Raw genomic sequence first — 22,675 nt, forward strand, 5'->3', positions numbered from 1 at the left:
GTACGGATACAAGACGGCTACATCTTTGAACCACGTACAGTATCAAGCATTCGGAAAGGCTTACAGTCCTTAGGTGAAGTCAACGAACCCGTTCCACAGTCTGAAAGGCGTTGACAGTAGCCTTCCACCCTGTAGAGCAGAGTTCCTGCTCCATCTTGAGCGATGAGCATTTGTAGCGAGGATGTGGACTAGTGCTGACCAGGCCATAATACAGCAAGCTCCGGACAAAGGATGGGAGATTAAGGACAACAGGTACGAAATCGTCTGGTTCGAAGGTCCACAGCTACCTGATAAACTACAAATTGAAGATGACAATCAGGATGAACTGACCGCTTCCAGCGACGACGAAAATATTTCAGTTTCATCAGATGATGAAACAAATGATTAAATATAAATTATGTTATTGACAGGTTTTGGTATAAGATCAATATTAATTATTCCTCGGTCGTGTTGGAGTGCGTGAAAATATTGACCAAATTTGTCAATTTTCAAGTGAAAAATCAAAGTGATAATCAGTGCGGGTCACAGTGTGTTTCTCAAGCTCATCAGTTTGACTTAGTTGATGTTTTCGCAATGACCGTGTATTACTATCTATATACTACGACTGTGTTATTAACCATGACGTTTGAGTTACTAACCAATAGTACTTTCGTGATGGTCGCGCTTTATTCGATAAAAGTTTCACCATACCAAGAAATTGCGACTGATGCAATAAGTTGAAGGTGATAAATGTCACCTTTATCACCTTTAATTGATTCTTAAGGTATTTAGGCTGACCTGATTGTGTTCTTAAGTGACATATTCTGTATTGTTATTCACTCAACTTTCATTTGCGACATGTTTCGTTTTTGTGCTCAAAAGTCTAATTAAAGTGATAATTAGTGGTAATTAGTGGCGTTCTTAAGCTCATTAGACTAACCCAGATGTTTATTATTTCAGTATTTCTGGAATAACCATGATGATTGGAATACACAAATATAAGTTTCAGGTGTGGCTGAGCAACATTGATTAACTCTGCATTGGCCACAATTGGTTGGTGTTGATCACTGTTAATTGATTCTTAAGGTACTTAGGCTGACCTAATTGCGTTCTTAAGTGATATATTCTGTCTTGTTATACATTCATCTTTCATTTGCGACATGTTTCGATCTTGTGCTCAAAAGTCTAATTAAAATTATAATTAGTGGTAATTCGTGGCATTCTTAAGCTCATTAGGCTGACCTAGGCGCATTCTTAAGTTACGGATTCTGAGAAAGAGCCGCATAAGGATTCTATATACCTAAAATCACACTTGTGCTCAAAAGTCTAAACAAAAGTGAAATTTGGCGCCATTTCAAATAGGCGCCAAAGGTCTTAGGCTGACCTAGAAAAACTTAAGAATTGGCTTTTCTGGGTCAGCACTGATGGTCGTTTGCTTTCATTTCGCTGAAGCTTTTGTGCTCAATAGTCTAATTAAATGTGGCCTGGCTCCTAGACTATTCGTCAAGTTTCGTGAAGATTGGTTTTACATTGTGACTTGTAGGCGATTGACAAACAAACAAACAGACAGAATCACAGACCAGACCAATCAATATACTTGCGAATCTTCGATTTAAACAAGAACCGCATTCAGTGGAGCACATATCTCTGCCAGGCTGTACAGTATATATTTTGTAATTCGTTCATTGCTCACCTATTAATCAACTTGTTCTTGTCACCAACCAAACTCATCCACCAAGTTTCGTCTAAATCAGTTCACTACTTTTTTAGATTGCATGCTACATATATATATATATATATATATATATATATATATATATATATATATATATATATATATATATATATATAATATTTTTTTTTTAATATACACCATCGAGGCTCGTATGAGAGCTAACACACAGAACGTACAAGGGGAGTAGGAGACAAGAGGGGTGAGAGAGGAAAGGAAAAAGAAGTGGGGAACAGAGATATGAGATCTGTGGAAGGGAGAGGGATGGGGTGGGGTACACAAGGTTAAGAAGATGGACACTACAGGGACTTTCAGGTCCTTACACGACAGGGACTTTCAGGAATGAAAGCAGAGAATTTGAAGGAGGTGGGTTTGGGGTGGATTAACGGGGGTAGAAAAGATCGTGGTTTTGGAAGGGGGAAGATAAGAGATGGTGGTGAACAGATGTTTTGAACACCTGGAAGGTAGAGTGGGATTGAACAGAGTTTGGGAGTTTGTTCCAAAGGTAAAAAAAGAAAAAGAAAGTGGAATGAAAGAGTAAAGGTGAGCAGTGATTCTTGATTTTGGTAGTTTTACCAAAAGGGCGTTGCTGGCACACCTTGAGCACCATTCAGAAATATAGGGGGACATATCTCAGACAGAGCAGGGGGGGCGGGGCCGGAGAGGAGACGGTAGAAGACAGAAAGATCAGGGACCTGGCTGCGGTGAGAGAGTAAGAGACCCCAAGACTCAGCCTCATCGCGGGAGACATCAATGATCCTAAATGCCTTGGTTTCCACAGTGTGAAGCTGAATAAGGTGAGAGGCAGGAACACCAGCCCAGAGGGAAGAGCAGTACTCCATTCGGCTGCAGATGAAGAGCTTTGTATGTGGTCAGGAGCTCAGGTGTGCCAAGGGAAGACTTTGCACGACAGACGATGCCCAGTCGGCGACTGGCTTTGGAGGCCAGCTTGGAATGTGGCTTTCTCAGGTTTGATCATGGCAGATAGTGTGGTCCAAAAGTGTGAATGAAAGGACTTCTTCAAGAGGATTGTTGAGAAAGTAGATGGGGTTTTTTCCCGATGGTCCTTCCAGAGAGACATCGTAAGAGTGTGAGATTTGTCAGGTTTGAAAGACATGTTCCATGTGTTGGATCAGCTTGTGATTTTATCCAGATCTGCAGAGTGAAGAGGCTGCTTCTTGCTAATCAGAGGGATGACAGATGGTATGACAGAGGGTGGAGTCATCAGCAAAGAGCTACAGAGGATTTTCCAGAGATTCAGACAGATCATTGATGAACACCAGAAAAAAGAACAGGGCCCAGGAAACTTCCTTGAGGAACTCTAGCCGGGGCAGGAAGAGGGGATGTGAGAACTCCATTAAGGGCCACACTTTGGCTGTGACAGGAGAGGAAGTCTGCGAGCCATGAGAGGAGATGGCCTTGAAAACCATAGAAAGAGAGTTTGGTGAGCAGGGTAGGGTGCCAGACCATATTGAAGGCATGTGATATGTCTTGGGAGATGGCCCTGATTTCATGTCTGGCATTGAGGATCTCCATCCATTGTTGGGAGAGCAGAAGCAGCATATCCAGGGTTGAGTGACCTGCTCTGAATCCAAATTGTTGATCGGAAATCAAGCCATTGGAGAAGAGGAAGGATTTAATATCAGAAGCGATGATGGATTCCATAACCTTGCCGATGATTGGGAGAAGTCTGATTGGTCTGTCATTGCAAGGATCTGTTTTTGCACCTTTTTTATGCAGCGCAGTAATGTTTGCTGATTTCCAAGCAGATGGCAGATGACCTTCAGCAAATGAGAGGGTGAATGGAACAGAGAGAGGGTGAGCAAGATCATCAGAGGAGCAGGTTTTTAGAACATGTGGGCTGATGCCGTCTGGACCGGTTGCAGAGTCCAGCAGCAGGTGGGTGTGACTGGATAAGGTGGATACAGATAGCGAAGGGTTTGGGGCACAAGATTTAGAAGGAAACACGGAGTTTAGACATTCAGCCTTTTCACGTGCAGTGTCAGCTGTGCGGTCATTTGAGGTAACGAAGGGGATGGAGGGGAGTAGGGTAAGAATACTGATTCTGGCTCACTTTTCCCCATGTAAATGAATGGGGGATTTTCAGCGATTTATATTTTTTTTCCTTAAAAATAAATCCCCTTTTTATCCCAAGGTATATTTATTTGTCTCCCCTTTTAACTTGGAGGTTGAACCTCATTGAATTGAACACCTGGGGGTTGAACAGCTCACTCATTGAACCTATAAAGATTTGTTCATTCTCAAATTCCTTCAATAGTTTAATTTTCTTTGCACAATAATCCCCATCTAAAATATTGACAAACAAAACATTTGAATCTTTATATTTTTTAAGATACCCCTTTTGTGCCATTACGAAATGATAAACTTCTCTTAATGCTCTTGTTTGACCACCTCCTGAGCCACAGGTTATTTTTTGTTAAGCCCCGCCCACTTTTCTTTAAGCCCCGCCCACTTTTGTTAAGCCCCGCCCACTTTCCACAAGGTATTCAATAAGCCCCGCCCACTTTTCTTTAAACCCCGCCCACTTTTGCTAAGCCCCGCCCACTTTTGCTAAGCTCCGCCCACTTTTCATAAGGTATTTTTTTCTAAGCCACGCCCACTTTTCCTAAGCTCCGCCTACTTTTGCTAAGCTCCGCCCACTTTTCATAAGGTATTTTTTCTAAGCCACGCCCACTTTTCCTAAGCTCCGCCTACTTTTGCTAAGCCCCGCCCACTCTTACATCATTTCCAGTTCATCTCTGACTCACAAAGAAATCACTAGAAAATTACAGGATGTTATGGTTTTGAAAAATTTCCCAATGAAGGCTTGCCTAGGCTTGCCCAGGAATTTCCAAAGGAAACCACACCCACCAGTCTTTCTCTATAAAAGCTTCAAACCCAGGCTCCATTTTAAACATTTGTTCTTGCTGGCAATGGTGTGCTGTGTGCTTGTCTCAAACTCTCTGTCTTCTATGGAACTAAACCTTCAAGTTGATGAACTGGATTCAAACCTCTTATCTATTGAGGTAAGATTTTTTATTTTCCTATTTTCAAACTTTGATTGAAGCATACTCATTTAATAATTAAATAACTTAATTAATACATTATTATTTTCTCTCACAGGAAATTGTGTCTGAAATACGAAATGAAAATACTGCTTTTGCTACAACTTGGGGGAAATTGTTGGCTTGGTTGAAGACCTTATGAGCGACCAAGACCTTGAGTGGGATGACTTTGGTGTTCCTTGGAACTCTCTGTCTTGTATGGAACTAAACCTTCAAGTTGATGAACTGGATTCAAACCTCTTATCTATTGAGGTAAGATTTTTTATTTTCCTATTTTCAAACTTTGATTGAAGCATACTCATTTAATAATTAAATAACTTAATTAATACATTATTATTTTCTCTCACAGGAAATTGTGTCTGAAATACGAAATGAAAATACTGCTTTTGCTACAACTTGGGGCGAAATTGTTGGCTTGGTTGAAGACCTTATGAGCGACCAAGACCCACAGAACGAGTTCGTCCTTGATGACCCAACCAAAGAGTTATACCTTGGAGACCAGCAAAATCCTGAAAAAGAGTTTTACAGCAATAGTACTCATTGTGAGTTATCAAGACAATACCCACTGAACAAGTTATACCTTGATGAGCCAGAATACAAGTTTTACCTTGGAGACTCACAAATTTTGAAAAATCAGTAAATGAGTTCTGCCTTGATGGTTTTAATAACTACCTTGGAGACTCAGGAAAAGGGTTCTGCCAAGATGGTTCTAAATATGGGGCCTACCTTGGAGACTCACAAATTTTGAAAAGATCAAGAAATGAGTTCTGCCTTGATGGTTTTAATAACTACCTTGGAGACTCAGGAAAAGGGTTCTGCCAAGATGGTTCTAAATATGGGGCCTACCTTGGAGACTCACAAATTTTGAAAAAATCAGTAAATGAGTTCTGCCTTGATGGTTTAAATAACTACCTTGGAGACTCAGGAAAAGGGTTCTGCCAAGATGGTTCTAAATATGGGTCCTACCTTGGAGACTCACAAATTTTGAAAAAATCAGTAAATGAGTTATCCTTAAGAGACTTTGTAAGTTGGTTTTACTTTGAATACTTGAAATGTGGGTTCTGGATTGATAACTCACAATGTGATACATATCTTGGAAACTCAATGGGAATGTGGTTATACCTTGAAGACTTGGAAAGTTGGGTTTATGTTGAACACTTGAAACTTTTTGGGGGCTTTTATTTATTTATTTATTTATTTATTATTATTATTATTTTATTTATTTATATTTTGGAGACTTTTGGAGTTGCTATCACTCTTTGGGATCTAAACCTATCGATGTAGTTCTTTGTCGGATGGTGCTTGATGGGAGCAAGATCAAGAAAGTTCTGGGAAGAAAGTGCAGGCTTACTCCCCCTTTCTACGTCATCAAACCTGAAAGCCTTAAAAGACAGAATTGGAAGAAGAAAAAAAAAAACGTAAAAATATATATATATATAGGTGGAAATCTCATTTTGAAAAAGACATTGTGTTGGGCGAGGATTGAGTTGGGGTTGAGATTTTGAATGTGAGGGTTGGGGTTGAGATTTTGAATGTGAGGGTTGGGACACACACACATACACATCAACAAACAAAAGTTAAGCCTTGACTATTCAGTTGAGGATTCTGTGTTTGGGGTTCACAGATCTAAGAACGTCCCCCTTGACACACATTATATACTGTTATACACCTCGGACTTGGCCCTCGAGTGTCCACAACGGTGTATAGTAGGAGGGAGTGAAGCGCCAACCTATTGCTCCCATTGCACACACACACACAAACAAAAGTTAAGCCTTGACTATTCAGTTGAGGATTCTGTGTTTGGGGTTCACAGATCTAAGAACGTCCCCCTTGACACACATTATATACTGTAATACACCTCGGACTTGTCCCTCTAGTGTCCACAAAGGTGTATTATATGCTTAGTTTTGTCTTTTGTAATTCCTGTGAATAAAATGAACCTAAAATCTCTTCCCTTCGAAATCATATATTTTATAAGTCCAAGGAACTGTATCTATTACATCAACAATTTTAAAAAGTTCTTTCGTCCATCGTTCAGTAAAACCCTTTTCAAAATGAGATTTCCACCTATATATTCTTACGATATCACCAACTTTGAACTTAGGTTTTCTGACATTAATCTCTTTTTCATATTTTAATTTTGTAAATGTTTCTGATGGCTTCATATTCGTTGACGTGTGAATCGTGTCATTATACTTATCCACAATATCCTGAATAAAAGATAACCATTGTTGTGAACCGAGTTGTGTGAATTTTTTATATAGTCTCTCTTTTAAGGTACGATTAAAACGTTCAACAACAACTGCCTTCCCTTCATTAAAGGTACTGTATAATGTAATACTGTTATTTTTTAAAAAATTCATAAATGTCTTGTTATAAAACTCTCTACCCTCATCAGTCCACAATTTCTTAGGTTTTCTCTTACTTTTATTAAATATCTGTTGAAAAGCTAACATAAGAGTATTACCTGTTTTGTTTTTTAAAGGGACAACCCACGCATATCTACTCCTCAAATCAATAACGGTTAAAGCATACTTGTACCCCTTATCATTATTGAGTTCAATCAAATCAGCAGACCAGATATAATCAACTTCCTTGGAATAAACTTTCCTTCTCTGAAACTTTGTGAATATTGGTTTATGTAATTCATCAGCTAATTGCTCTTCAGTCTTAATGGCATCATTAGAGCCTATAAGTTTTTTGAATTTCCAAGTCCAAGTTTCAATTTAGCACTAATCATCTTCTTCACGATGAACCTATCAACTTTTTCTCTCAAGGTTGGATTTTGTATCAGAGACAAATTATATAACATTTCTCTATCGGCTTCATGCTTTTCTTCCAACGTTGTGGTATTCCCATAATCAATATCGTGTCTCATGCACACTTCATCAACTCTATTGATTGGTTTACTCCAGGATTTAGGATTGTCTGCCTCATCTAATCTTTTATCCAAGTTTGTGCCTGGACCACAGAAAGAATACCCTGGAAGATGTAATTCCTGGTATTCCAGTAGTTGTAAATTTACTTCCTGATAAAAACTTTTGTATATCTCCTCCGAGTTTGTGTTTGGAGATAAATTGATTTTTTTGAACCACACACCGAACATATACCTTTTTGTATAACCCTGTTATTTTTACTTTTAATATATGAAATATTTTTAGTATTAGTTTTCTTTTTACATTTGAGACAATAACTCATTTATTTATGAGAAAAATTTCTGCAGAGTGCAAAAACCTTTTTAGTTTCCAACATGCACATTTGAATCTTAATTTTTAAAACATAAAGAATCCTTAGAAATGCCTTCACTCTCTCCTCCATTTATTTAAGAAAAAACTTGAATTAAAATACATGTCTTCTCGATGTCGATAGTCTTGTCGAAAGTATTGTAAATAGACTTTTTAATTCTTTGTATTCCTCCCTGGTGAGATAAGTTAATTTCTTTAATACCTCTATTCTTTTTTGAATCTCACTGGTTTCCATATTTTGATATTTATTCATTCTCTCTCTTTCCTCCCTCTCTCTCTTCTCTCTTTCCTCCTTCTCTCTCTCCTCCTCCTCCTTTTCCTCCTCTTCCCTCTCTTCTTCAACTCCTTCCTCATCCCTTACTATACTTGAATCGTTTACACCCCATAGAATATTATACATATATTCATCAGGATTTCTTGTTATTCCTGTATCCAAAATAATTTTTTTACAACAGGATACCAATAAAATTTCTTTTGAATTTCTAAAAGAGCCTTACCTTTTCTTAACCTTATAATTTTTTCATTATTTAACATTCTAATTAAATCTAAAGTTGTTGGTTTATCAACATCAGCATAATGCCAATCTTTTATTGAAAATACCTCATTCTTATGTTGTAGAACATATTTATTAAAATACCGAATACCCTTTTCTTGAAGGTATGCTTGAACACAGAAATGATAATTTTCTTGAAGCCTTCTTGCTGTCATTTATGTATTAGAAATATATGTTAGAATAATATTATGGCACGAAACACCTCCCCATCTTCCCATAGTTAAATCATTTTGTATTTCCTTACTTATTATATATAATCCTGTTTTTTCTGTTTTCATGAGATAAACAAGGGCAAAACCATTATTATATTTACCCTTATTAAATTCTTTTATTTGTTGTTTACTAATCGTGGCTCCACAAAACTCATTCTCGATACCAAGTGGATAATATTCTTCCTTACGAGACTGATTTAATTGTTCCAGATCTTCGAGGTTAATTTTAAATGACCAATTATACCCTAAATCATTCATATCATACCCCCATTGTTCTATTCTCATACAAACGATACGCCCTTCTTTATAAAAATTTATTTTAATTCGAACTGTGAATTCTGTATGACCTGGAGATAATATCAACACTTCTGTATCTTTAGAATACACAGCCGTTTTATTTAAGTATATATATTGTGATAAATCGCTTAATCTCACCAAGTCATTTGCGTCAGTCGGGCTTGGATAATTTTTTAATTTATAAGCATTTTTCATGTTAATATTTTTGTTTATATTATATTTATGTCGTTCAGCCTGTGCCTTTGTGTAATAATTTGATAAATCAATATCCAGTTCTTGAGATACACCAAAGATAGAACCATCTTTACCAACATAAGTCATTTATATTAGATTAAAAATAATATCATAAAATTTTTTATTTTTGTTGAGTTGAAATAACACATATAGACATAATTGACCACAACACTTGGAATTTAATTCTTGGACTTGAAATGTTTGATAAACACCATTCTGTAAGAATTTTATGACTTCAACAGGTGGTGGAAGACCAAAACTATCAAAATAATATTTGTCTTGACTATTAAAAATACAAACCCAATGAGAACCGTTCCCATCATTATCTTCTAAGTTCATAATAATATTCTTTGTATGTTTCGACACATTTGTTAATTCATCTCTCATACAAATAACCACATTATGAATTTTTAATTTCTTACAATATTTGGCAAGTTGTAAATTTGATGTTGTATTCTTTCCAAATTCTTTCAACCACTCATCAATGCTCATTTATTTATTAGAAAGATATAATCCATTACCTCTTTTCGTTAATTTTACACCTGCTTGTGCTATAGAAGAAAGCATATCTCCAACTAACAATCTCGCTTTATCAGGCAGACCTTCAAGTTTTTCAGCAAAATCTACAATTACACCACTTCCACTAATTTGTTTCTCCAACTCTTTGTTATGTCTTTCCAATTCTTTTTGAGCCTGGAGTTGAGCCTTCCTTTCGTTGGCAGTTTTGACCGCTGTTGAAATACCACCCGTCAATGCTCCAACCGCACTTAAACCAGCAAATAAAGGAATTAGAAATGGGAGAAATCCTCCACTCGTCTCTCTTATTGAATATTTTTTCAACATTGGTTTTGTCATTTTAATTTTAAGTGAGCCAGTGTCATTCAAGATTTTAACCTGTTCTCTTGTGAGCAAAACATCAATTCTTACTGCTCCTTTTCTCTGAATTGTATTAACGTTAATCGTACAAGGCTTTTGATTTTGAACACAAGATGATAGTTTATGAAGATTGATTTGATTAACATATACCCCAGTTGGTACTTTGCCACTCATTTATTTAACAAAAAATTATGTGAGACTAATCATCACACCATTATCTGTATTAATCTGCAATTCTGTTTCTTCCAAAAGCAAACAATATGTATCAACTTCTTCACTCTCTCCTCTTTCAATGTATAGGGAAGTATCCACTCGATTAGACTTTATAGTTTCTTTTTGAGCGCTCAGGTCAAACGTATAGATTGTATACAAACTTTTAAATGCTGTCATATCCAAAATAGGTTCTTTATTTCCATTACTTTCACACACCTTTTGGTAAGACTTGTATGCTTCAGCAAAATCATTTTTTTCCCAATTAATTTCCAATCTATCTCGTGGATAAAATGTTCCATCTAGAGAAACGCGAAGTTGTTTCACCTTAGCATTATCACTCAATGCATTATTCTTATCAGTCGCAGTATCACCATCTGGCTTTTTAAAAATCATCCACAGATATCGTGGCTTTCCTTCCAGAACACCCAAATTCCACGTGTAAGTAGTTTGATTGAGTTTAACGTGTTGACATCTTCTTTTGAGGTATGATACACTGAGTGGTTTTTTTGAGTTAAGTCTTCGATTCAACATCTCTTCTGTTTTAAGATTAGGAGTATATTCACTGATATACCAACTCATCTCCTCAATTACAAATTTATTCTGATCACCAAAAGCATTACCAACACCAAAAAGCAATCTATTTTCATTATCATTCCTTTGTAGTTGAAATCTAATTTTAAGACCATACAGAACTTTATCATAATCACAAAATCCAAATATACCTTTAAGAGGAACTGCCACAGTAAAACTATTTTCTGCTTTTGTATCATCATTATACATTCCTTTCCTTTGAATATATCCAGGGTCTGTGTTTGTTCCCGTTGACATATCAGGAATAAAACCTTCGACAGACCCCTTTCCCATTCTATCACTGAATGTATAGAGTGTAAATTTCATCATTTCAGATACAGCAGAGACATAATCAACCGCTTCAACTTCTTGTGTTCCAATATACAATCGCACACTATCAAACATTTTCCAGAAGAAATCATTTACAAGTGTAGCGTTTGTGTTATTCCCAGCCTTAGTGAATTTAAATTTACACAACAAGAAACTTTCGGAGAGATTCAAATAGGTTTGTTGATTATTTATTTCAAAACTTTTTGTACCATTTGTATTCCAGTCTGTTCCAGTTATTGCATTTACCTTGAAGTAATCTTCTTTTTAGTGGAGTTTGAGATAATAATAGTATCATCCAAATCATAGATACTATCAATTGCTTCCATACTTGTATTTATTTAGGAAAAAAGATGTTAAAACTTTTGAAACCCTGATCCAAGTATTTGAATTATTTTCTGTCGTTCTTGGGGGACAACTGAGTTTTACCTTTCTTAATTTCTTTTATTGCTTGTAATTTATGAGATTCTTTCTGAGCATCTTTTATACTCTTTACAGCACCTGCTACATTTCCCACAGCAGAAGCAGTTGAACCAATTAGGTCTTTATGTTTAAGAATAGTTGAACCAATACCCATGAGAGTATCAATTATCCCATCTCCTCTAAATTGATGTCCAACACCCCTTTGTCTCTTAGGTTTATAGTATCCTCTACCAAGATACATACCTTCACCCTTGTAGTACGGGGAAAGGAACATCCCATCCCCTGTAATTATTTTATATTTTCCCAACTCGTGCTTCCTCACAATAACCATCGTATTTATTTATTGAAAAACTTCACGTAGGTGAATTCTGATGGATATAACTTCTCCATTAAAAGAAATCACACGATTATCTTGGTCGGTTATCCTAAAATTTACTCTGTGTATGGTTTTTCCTGACACAGGTAGATAAACCAAATTTTTAGGCTCCATATTGAATTTATAACCAATTGGGGTTGAGTATGCGCTGAATGAAAATATTGTATTTGTTTTTAATCCATCATTATAAGCACCATCAATCAAATCACAGTGAATTAACACCGAATTTATTCCTGAGGATATTTGAATGACATTATCACTGTAAAACGTCCCATTAGTTTCAATCTTTTTTGAGGAGAAACCTAATAACTCTCTAAATGAATTATCAATTGTGAAATCAACCTTGTAGTTATTTTTAACTTTAATCGTTGATTTTGAAGTATGTTTTTGAATGTTTATAACAATATTTTTTGGTTCATCACCCTGTTCTTTCATAAGACGAGCAATTTCGGAAGATATTTGAGAAATCTCGTATGCTCCGGTGAGACTGTTATCGTTTTGTATCCACTTCCCGGATTATAACTAAACTTGTCATTTTTCTCGGTTATATTAAATAAGGTATTATAAGTCTCCATGGACAATAAAGATGCCTCATATTCTTTTGTTGTGTCAAGTTGTAGTGGGTATGGGAATGAAGATGTGTGGTCGCTTGTTGTGAAATTAAAACTCAGGATTGTGCTTCTCATCTTATTTAATACGAGTTAAAATGTCTTTATATTGAGATTTATTAATTATTTTCATGTTCATCAACTGGTCTAAAATGGCTGATGCTTCATTAAAACAATTGTTATTTCCAGCCTTCTTACTGCCGAACAACAATAACAGTCTATTAACTAATTGCGATGGGTCATTTGGAAGAAAACTAATACCTGAACCAAGGATACTTAAAGCCTGAATAATGTGTTTCTCCTTCTCATTCTTCCTACTTTTACCAGAAAGAATAACCTTATAATTTAGAGTGTTCAGCAAATCAATATATACTCTATCATCATTATTTTCCATATCCAATGGTTTATCAATATACTTTGATTCATCCCTCACAGTTGAACCTTGTCTTCCATCTTTTGTGAGAAGAAACATTAATCTCGGAGTTAGTTTAACAGGGGGTTGAGCAGAACTTAAGAACCTTAATTCATCATTAAATATCAATACCTTTTCTTGAACAAGATGAAATATTGCTGGTTGTTCTGTTGGAATGAGTCCTGCTTTGGTTTTTGAATCCGCTGAATATTCATTGTTTTGAACAGCATTCACAATATAATCACCGTGTTGATTAATCTCTTCCAGTTGTTGAAATAAACCTTCATCATCATATTCTAATTCTCCTAAATGCTCTAATTCTTCCTCCGTCATTTGACTGAAATCTTTTAACATTTGAAGCTTTCTAGGAGTATATTCTACTGTGGGAACTGTGGAAACATCTTTCATTTTTTCTTGGGAAGTTTTTAAAAGTGGTTTAAAAAATTTCTCTTGTTTTTTTTCAAATGCTTCTTCGCCCGTTAGTTTCTGTCTGCGTTTCTTCTTTATGTCTTCCTGTTGTTTTACAACTTTTGAAACCAACTCTTGATGTTCCTTAAATCTTCTTGCTCTTTCTTTTGTATCCATTTATTTATTGTAAAATATCATTTAATGAATTGTAAAGATCAACAGGGAAATTTTCCTTTTCTTCATCATTCAAGTAGATGTGTTCAAATAAATCCTTTTCTTTAAATATTTCATCAAATTCTTTATTAACATTAATGCGAGTTGTAATTTCTTCTTCACTAATCCTTGCATCTCTGCTTTTCATACGTTTGTGTTGAGTTTCTTCATCAACATCAAAACCGAATGATAAAATCTTCACTCCGCTCAGATATTTAATAATTTGTCTCGTTCCTTCTGGATTAGTTTCTAATATCCCAACACCACCAGATTTTAGTTTCTTTAACTCACTCTTACAATGTGAATATTTTGTTGTACCAAGAGAAACCTCCTCAAATATTTGTCCTTCATTCCTCAATCGCATATGTTCCTCCACTGAAATATAGTGATAATCTTCACCTTTTACTTCTCCAGGTCTTATTGCTCTAGTTGTTGTTGATACAATGCGTATCACGGGGTGTTTTTTAAGTAAATTTACAATATTCTCATTTGTACTACACAAGAACCTTGATTTATGAAAGTTTTTTCCAGAAGCAGATTTACCCACAAGATTTATAATAATAGTTGTCATTTATATATGTAATTGTTTATAAAACAAAAAATATATCCCTTAATATCTCATCTTGTTTCACAACAATATATTTATATTTTTCAGTCGTGTGCTTCATATAATCCTCAAATTTCTTTTTACTACATAATGTAGAACAATTATCTCTCCAAAAATTATTGATATCTATTGAATTTAACTTGAATAAAATAAAAGTATTAGCATTGTTTCTGATGGAACGACGAGGAAGTTGAAAGTACGATTGACTAAGATAAATACAATTACAAGAAGAATGTCTCCCTCTTGTGTAGTAGCTGTCCATTACCGTTTGGTTTCTCTCATTAACACAATCATCAAAGATAACGAGGTTCTTTTTGATTTATCCAAATCTTGGGGAGACGGTATATCATCCGTATTATCACTAAGAATACAAGTTATAAGATTTGATTTCTTTTTACATCTCTGTGTATCACAAAATAGTTGAATTATATCTTCAATGTTATAATCATTTAGGTTTTTTTGACGTTTAAATAAACCTATTATATCTTCTTTTTGAAGACCAGCATTAAAACCTTGTGAGAGTAGTTGATACTCTGGTTGAAAACTCGACTTTGTGAAAATTATTAAATTATCATAATCTAAAAAGTTGGGAGTGAGGAGCATTTTTAAAAGTAAGCAGGTTTTTCCACATCCACTTGAACCAACTATGAGACATCTTAATGAATTTGGGAGATTTTTATGGTTGTTAAATTTTATCTTATTTTCCCAAATAGGTAAAAAATCATTCATTTATATATTTGAAAAACAGGTTATTTAATTTATTATTAGCTTTTTTAGAAACTCTATATTTTATCCTAAGTTCAGGTTTAATTTCAAGATAATCCATTATTTTATTTATACAATATCTTGTGTTGATATTTCCCTGAAAATTACATCCATGAATAATATACAACAACAATCCTTTGAACATTTCTCTTATACGTTCAGTTTCTTCCCTTGTAAGGAAAGGTGTGTTATCATCCTCATACTTTACATTCATTTCTCTAATCAATCTTGTAAAGTAATTCATTTTTGGTGTAAATCTAAAAGAATTATTTTCCTTTTTATATTTTTTATTATCATTAATTAGAAGATAATCACAGAATATACATTGTTTATAGGCTTTTGACTCTGTGTTTAATCCCTGTCTTTCACACGCAGGACAATTCTCAAATTTGTCATATGGAGAATCAGGAAAGTCTAGCATATTTATAAAGTAAAACTTTACTTAAACTGAAATTCATCTATACTTTCAGTTGTATATTACCATCGATATCGATATACTTTTTTCATTATCAGATTCAACGACAACATTTTTTATATCAAAGGTAATTTTAAAATTATCGTTAACTACTATTGAACGAAATGTCATTTCACCTGATATATTAACATCCTTTATTTCATCAAGATTTACATCTTTAGGGTTGTTGAAAAAAATACAAATTTCTCCTTGCATATTACAGATGGTCTTATCTTTTCTTTCTAAAGCTTCATCCATAAGGTTTTTGTTCTTTGATACTTTTTCTTGTTTCATTGCTTTTTCTAGTTTTGAATATATTACTAGAAGGAGAGGAGAAACTTTTGTTAGAGATACTTTAATTGATGTTCTACCAGGTATACTAAAAGCCCTTCCACTGAAGGAAATTGAAGAACTCATATTATTTACCATAATAGTTTTTATCCAATAGTTGTTATATTTATCTTTGTTCAATTTTACATCCTTGACATATTTCTCAGTATCTTTAACAGATGAAGAGATTGATTGAAACTTGTCTTTTGTGTCTTGAAACATTGTATTTATTAAGTGAAAAAGTTGGAGGATAAAATGTTTTTAAGCACAGATTCACCTATAAATTAAACGAAATTTTCATCAAGAAAATTTTAGTTTAAGCAAAGTTTTATTCTATAAATATGGTGAATACAACGTACTGCGATGTTTGTAATCACGAATATAAACATTATAGAAAACACCTCCGAACCAACAAACACACATTTAATCTATTTCATCAAATATCTCCTCTTGAGTTGGAAAGAAAACATTGTGATATCTGTTCAAAGGATGTTTTGAAGAGTAGTTATAATCAACATCTTCAATCACAAAAACACAAGAAAAATGAGTTTAAAGTAAAGGGAGACTATTATATTAAAAACACTGATGAGGCATTTAAAGGGCATATAAAAATAAGGATTTTTCAATTTGGAGAACCCAGTCCATCATCAATAGCTGAATCAATTGAAATAGTGAAACCCGATGTTGAAAAATTTATTAAAAAGACATTAAAAGAAATAAAAACTTTAAAGTTTTATATGGGAGTGAAAATGAATATGAAAAAGACAAGATGAAGAACAAACTCCTTATATGAGAACAGATCTTCATTTTATAACATCATTTCAAGATTTTTTGAATAGTGGGGTTTATGAAGAACTATCAAGACAAGAGGAGGATGTTGATAATACAGTGGTAGGAAGTGGATTCAATATTAAAAAAATCATCTTTTTAGATATACACATTCTAAAATCAAACCCTCTTAAAGCTTCTTCTTATATTGAATTACCAAAAGAAATAAAACTAAAGAAGGCAGTTGTTAATATTAAGAACAATGATAATAAATGTTTTCTCTGGTCTGTTCTTGCTCACTTACATCCACCAAAATGTAATTCAGAAAGAGTAAAACAATATATGAAATATGAGAATACCTTGGACATTAAAGATTTTAAATTCCCAATGCCATTAACAGATATTCCTAAATTTGAGAAAAAGAATAATCTTTCTATTAATGTATATGGATTAACGGATACAAACAAAGTTCAAATATTAAAAATTTCAAACAACTATAAAAATGAAGAAACACACATTGACCTTTTATATTTTAGTGTTGGAAAGAATTCACATTACACATACATCAATAATTTATCAAGATTAATCTCTTCTCAGGTATTCAGAACAGCAAACAAAATATATCCTTGTAAGCGATGTCTTAATTCATTTCATACAAAAGAACGATTAGAACAACATTCAAAATATTGTAGTAATCATAAATCAGCTGTAATTACAATGCCTAAACCTGGTGAAAAGATTTATTTTGAAGATTATAATAAATCTATCATGCACCCATTTGTGATATACGCTGATTTTGAATGTATCCTTAAAAAGATAAATACTGCTTCTCCTAATCCAAAAGAACCATATACAAATAAATATCAAAAACATATTCCTTGTGGTTTTTGTTATTATATCAAATCATCTGTTGGAGAAAAGTATAACAAACTTGAACATTATCGTGGAAAAAATGCTTCACAAGAGTTTGTAAAACGATTAGAAAAGGATTGTATAAGACTCACTAAATTAATGAAAGAAACAAATGAACCGATGAAATTAACCAAAGAAGAAAAATTAGAATTTAGAATGAACAATATCTGTCATATTTGTGAGGGGGAAATTAAGGAGTTTAAAGTTAGAGACCATTGTCATCTTACTGGTAAATATAGAGGTCCCGCTCATTCCTGTTGTAATCTTAATTATAAATTACCTTCTTTTATTCCAGTCTTTCTTCACAACAGCGCCAACTATGATACACATCTATTTATAAATGAACTTTCAAAAACACCAGGGAATATTTCTGCTATAACAAACACAAGTCAAAAGTATATTTCATTTTCAAAAATGATATTCACAAAACCTATAACTCGTATTAGGTTTTTAGATTCTTACAAGTTTATGGGAACACCACTAGCCTACCTCGCATCAAATCTAAGCTCCACGGACTCTTTTCCAAATCTTAATTCATTCTTTCCAAAAGAGGAAATTCTCACTCAAGAGGAAATTCAGATTAAAGAGAGAATTCAAAGTAAAGAGGAAATTCTAACTGAAGATGAAATTCTAATTATAAAGAAAATTCGAACTAAAGAGGAAATTCAGATTAAAGATGAAATTCTGATTAAAGAAGGAATTCTTACGAGAGAGGAAATTCAAACAAGGAATGAAATTCAAAGTAAAGAGAAAATTCTTACAAGTAAGGGAATTTATCCTTATGATTATATGGATTCATTTATGAGATTTAAAGAAACACAACTTCCTTCAAAAGAAAGTTTCTATAATAACCTTTATGAAGAAGAGATAAGTGATAAGGAATATAAACACGCACAAGAAATATGGAAAATATTTAAGATAAAGAACCTTGGAGAATATCATGATTTATATCTAAAAACAGATGTTTTATTGTTAGCTGATGTGTTTGAGGCTTTTAGAACACTCTGTCATAATAAAAATTGTTATGGATTAGACCCTGCCCACTATTTCACAGCTCCTGGTTTAGCTTGGAGTGCAATGTTGAAAATGACAAAACAAGATATAGATTTAATCAGTGATGTTGATATGCTTTTGATGATTGAGAAGTCCAAGAGAGGTGGAATATCACAAGTATGTTCAAAAAGATATGCTAAAGCAAATAATAAATATCTTCCAAATTATAATAGTGAAAAAGATAGTAATTATTTGATGTATTTTGATGCTAATAATTTGTATGGATGGGCAATGTCTCAATCTCTGCCTTATGGTAAATTAGAGTGGGTGGAAGAAAAGGATTATGAAAAGGCTTTGATGAATATTGTTATTTCTTCTCAAGAGGAATTGAATGACGAAGAAGAAGGTTATTATTTTGAAGTTGATTTGAGGTACCCGAGTGATCTTCATAATAAGCATAAAGATCTTCCTTTTGCATGTGAGAAAGAAACTCCAAAGAAAGAATGGTTAAGTGATTATCATAAAAGTTTTAATATTAAAGGTAAATCAACAGAAAAGTTATTAACAACATTCTATGATAAAGAGGGATATGTTTTGCATCAGAGAAGCTTAAAACAGTTTTTGAGAGAAGGATTGAGAGTAGCTAAAATTCATAGAGTTTTAAAATTTAAACAAAGTCCTTGGGTGAAAAAGTATATTCAATTCAATACAGATATGAGAGCAAATACAAAAGTAAAATTTGAAGGGGACTTTTATAAATTAATGAATAATGCTGTATTTGGAAAGACTATGGAAAATGTTAGAAACAGACAAAACATTAGATTCGCAACATCTTGGAAAGAAGCTTCGAGATTGATAAATAAACCAAGTTTTGAGAGAGAAGAGGTTTTTTCAGAGAACTTTTCTGCAATTCATATGAAAAAGGAAAGTATTGTAATGGATAAACCAATTTATATTGGAACAGCAGTTCTTGATTTATCAAAGATATTGATGTATGATTATTTGTATAATGACTTAAAGAAAGAGTATGGTGAAAATGTTTCATTGTTGTATATGGATACTGATAGTTTTATCTTAGATATAAAAACTGATGATGTTTATGAAGATATGAAGAAAAATATTGGAGTATATGATACAAGTAATTTCAGCAAGAAGAGTGAGTTATTTTCCAAAAAGAATGAAAAGGTTATTGGTAAGTTTAAGGATGAGTTGGGTGGAAAAGTAATGAGTGAGTTTATTGGATTGAGAGCAAAGGCATATGCTTATAAGTATGGTGAACAGATTGATAAGAGGTTAAAGGGAATAAAGAAATATGTAATAAAGAAATCAATAACTTTTAGAAATTATTATAATTGTTTGATGAATAAGAAAGAAGAATATAGGAAAATGAATACAATAAGAAGTTATAAACATAACATATATAGTGAAGAAGTAAATAAAAAGGCATTAGGAGCCTTTGATGATAAGAGATTTATTTTAGATAATGGAATAGATTGTGTTCCATATGGATATTGTATGATAGAGTGTATAAAATAGATTATGTTTTAACGATGGGAAGATGGGTTAGGGTTTTTTAAGGGCTACCGCCGCGTTTTTTCACAATATATAAATGGTTAAACCAAGTATTAATCAAACTAAAGAGTGGAGAAAATCTCAGTCTTGGTATATAAATGGAAAACATAATGAATGTGAAAAATATCAAATAAGTCTTATTGAAAAAATAACTAAAACAAAGGTAAATAAAACAAATAAGCGAATTAATTTAAAAACTAGTAAGTTAGAGGATGTAAAGAAAAAAATGAATATCCTTGAATGGACTGAAAACTTTGATGGTTATCAATTGAACAATGAAAAAACAATTTACTATAATCTCAAAATGATATGTGGCTCAGGAGGTGGTCAGATGAGAGCATTAAGAGAAGTTTATCATTTCTTAATGGCACAAATGGGGTATCTTAAAAAATATAAAGATTCAAATGTTTTGTTTGTTAATATTTTAGATGGGGATTATTGTGCAAAGAAAATTAAACTATTGAAGGAATTTGAGAATGAACAAATCTTTATAGGTTCAATGAGTGAGCTGTTCAACCCCCAGGTGTTCAATTCAATGAGGTTCAACCTCCAAGTTAAAAGGGGAGACAAATAAATATACCTTGGGATAAAAAGGGGGTTTATTTTTAAGGAAAAAAAATATAAATCGCTGAAAATCCCCCATTCATTTACATGGGGAAAAGTGAGCCAGAATCAGTATTCTTACCCTACTGAGGGGTAACATACACCAGAAACAGACAACTAGATGCCACCAGGATTTGGAGGCAGAAGACAGGTTTGAGAGTTCCGAGCTGAGATTAGAAAGATGTTGAAAGATGTTTTAGCTCTATAGCTCAATGGTGAAGAATCACTTAAAAATCCAAGTAGTTGGATTCAGATCCAGATCTTCACCAAAATGTAATAATTTCGTCTTTGTCACACACCCAACATGTCCACCAAATTTTGTCTGAATCTGTCTGCAACTTTTTGAGATATCCTAATCACAGACAGACAGACAAAATTGAAAACATGACCTACGTTCACCTTCGGTGGTAGAGGTAACAAACAAGTACAAACTAAACAAACACACACACACACACAAATATATATATATATTGTTGTGGTTACCAGATTCGCAAACCACCATTCAGGTCCCTTAGGTGAGGTATCTCGGTAAGTGCATGTGTAGTTAGGCCCAAACCCGTTGTCTAGTGGGAATACATGTCATTTATGCGAGCTGCGACTCTTCAGGATAGCTGTTTTTCTTTTACTATCTTTATTTTGGACCAATCGCCACCATCACAACCACAACAACAACCACCAACCACAACGCCGCTTCACCACAACCGCCATGACCTTTACCGTCACAACTCGCCACCATCGCATCACCGTCATCTCGCGCCACTCATGGGCACCGATGCTGGACTCGTGTAGGGCGCACGTTGAACAGCGTGTACAAAATCACGGATTTTCTGCTTCAAAAACGGATCCAAAACGACACACGCCCACTTTTTGCCGTCCAATCGGTGAGCGAGGGGCGAATTGGCCCCGCCCCCAGGGCGATCGATATATGCAAATTTGTGGATCAAAAAGCCTTCACGCCCACTTTTTCTCGGGCCAATGGGGAGCGAGTTGAAAGGTCAAAGGGAGGGGGTCAAAGGCGAAGTTACGGGGGGATAAAAGGACGGTGTTCGTCAGTCAAAGGAGTCGTAAAAGTCGGAGCGAAAGAGTCAGCAGAACGAGAACGAGTAGTAAAGGTCGGAACGAGGCGAAGGAGTCGGAACAGAGAGTCGAGACTTCGCGGGCGGTGGAGCTGCTCGTCGTGTGCGTTGAAGTCGGAACGGAGGGGACGAGCTGTGGAGAGGCGGCGAGGGCGGACGAGGGGGTGCTCGCGTCGTGCAGGGAGCTGCACCCCTGGGAGGCCGGCAGCGCGACCTGGCCGAGGTGGAGACGCTCGTCGCGCACATAATAAAGATCCTCTATACCCCGAGCATCAGCAACCCCCTCCTGTTTCCCCCCCGCGCTGAGATAGTGCGACCAAGGGGGCCCCGTTCCCACCCCCTGCCAGGCACTGTCCACGAGGCCCGCGGGTTGCGGGGCCATCGCCGCTCCGCGTCTCATCACCAGACGGGTAGGCCCAACCCGGTCTCGGCCCCAGGCCTACCTCATTCTTGAGGGTATTTCTTTTCCTTGGTTTTGGGTATGTGTTGTCGGCGCCGTCTGTGAAGTAGAATTGTATAAGTGTTGCCGTGTGCTCGGTAGTCGGAATTAGCTCTGCACTGTGTTTTCACTTTTATGTTTGCTTTTTGTGTAAATGGAATTGTGTTTTCTTTTTTTGTGTGCATTTGGTGGAATTGTATTTGTGTGCTTCCCGTGTGCCGAGAATAAATGTGCTTTATTGTTGAACTGTTCTCCCGCTTCGCTTCGTCTTTTTCCCCATTGAACCCCCATCTTGCTTCACGTGAAGGGTTGGTAGTGGGCTGAGTACGCCCGATAATTAATCGAACCGTCGAGGTCGACGATAACACCGCTCGGTTATTCTGATAGTACGGAACGGGTCGCTTAAGTGGCCC

At 34.9% G+C, this 22,675-nt stretch overlaps 1 protein-coding gene across 5 annotated transcripts in view; it reads left to right on the forward strand.

Moving 5' to 3' along the window:
- The window catches only part of LOC147012188 (solute carrier family 22 member 6-like), a 96,169-nt gene that overhangs the window by 11,245 nt on the left and 62,249 nt on the right, over positions 1-22,675 (forward strand). The window lies entirely within an intron of this gene.

The sequence above is a fragment of the Eptatretus burgeri genome, chromosome 15, assembly GCF_056783735.1.
Source record: "Eptatretus burgeri isolate ZD-2024b chromosome 15, Ebu_testis_v1, whole genome shotgun sequence".
NCBI lineage: Eukaryota > Metazoa > Chordata > Myxini > Myxiniformes > Myxinidae > Eptatretus > Eptatretus burgeri.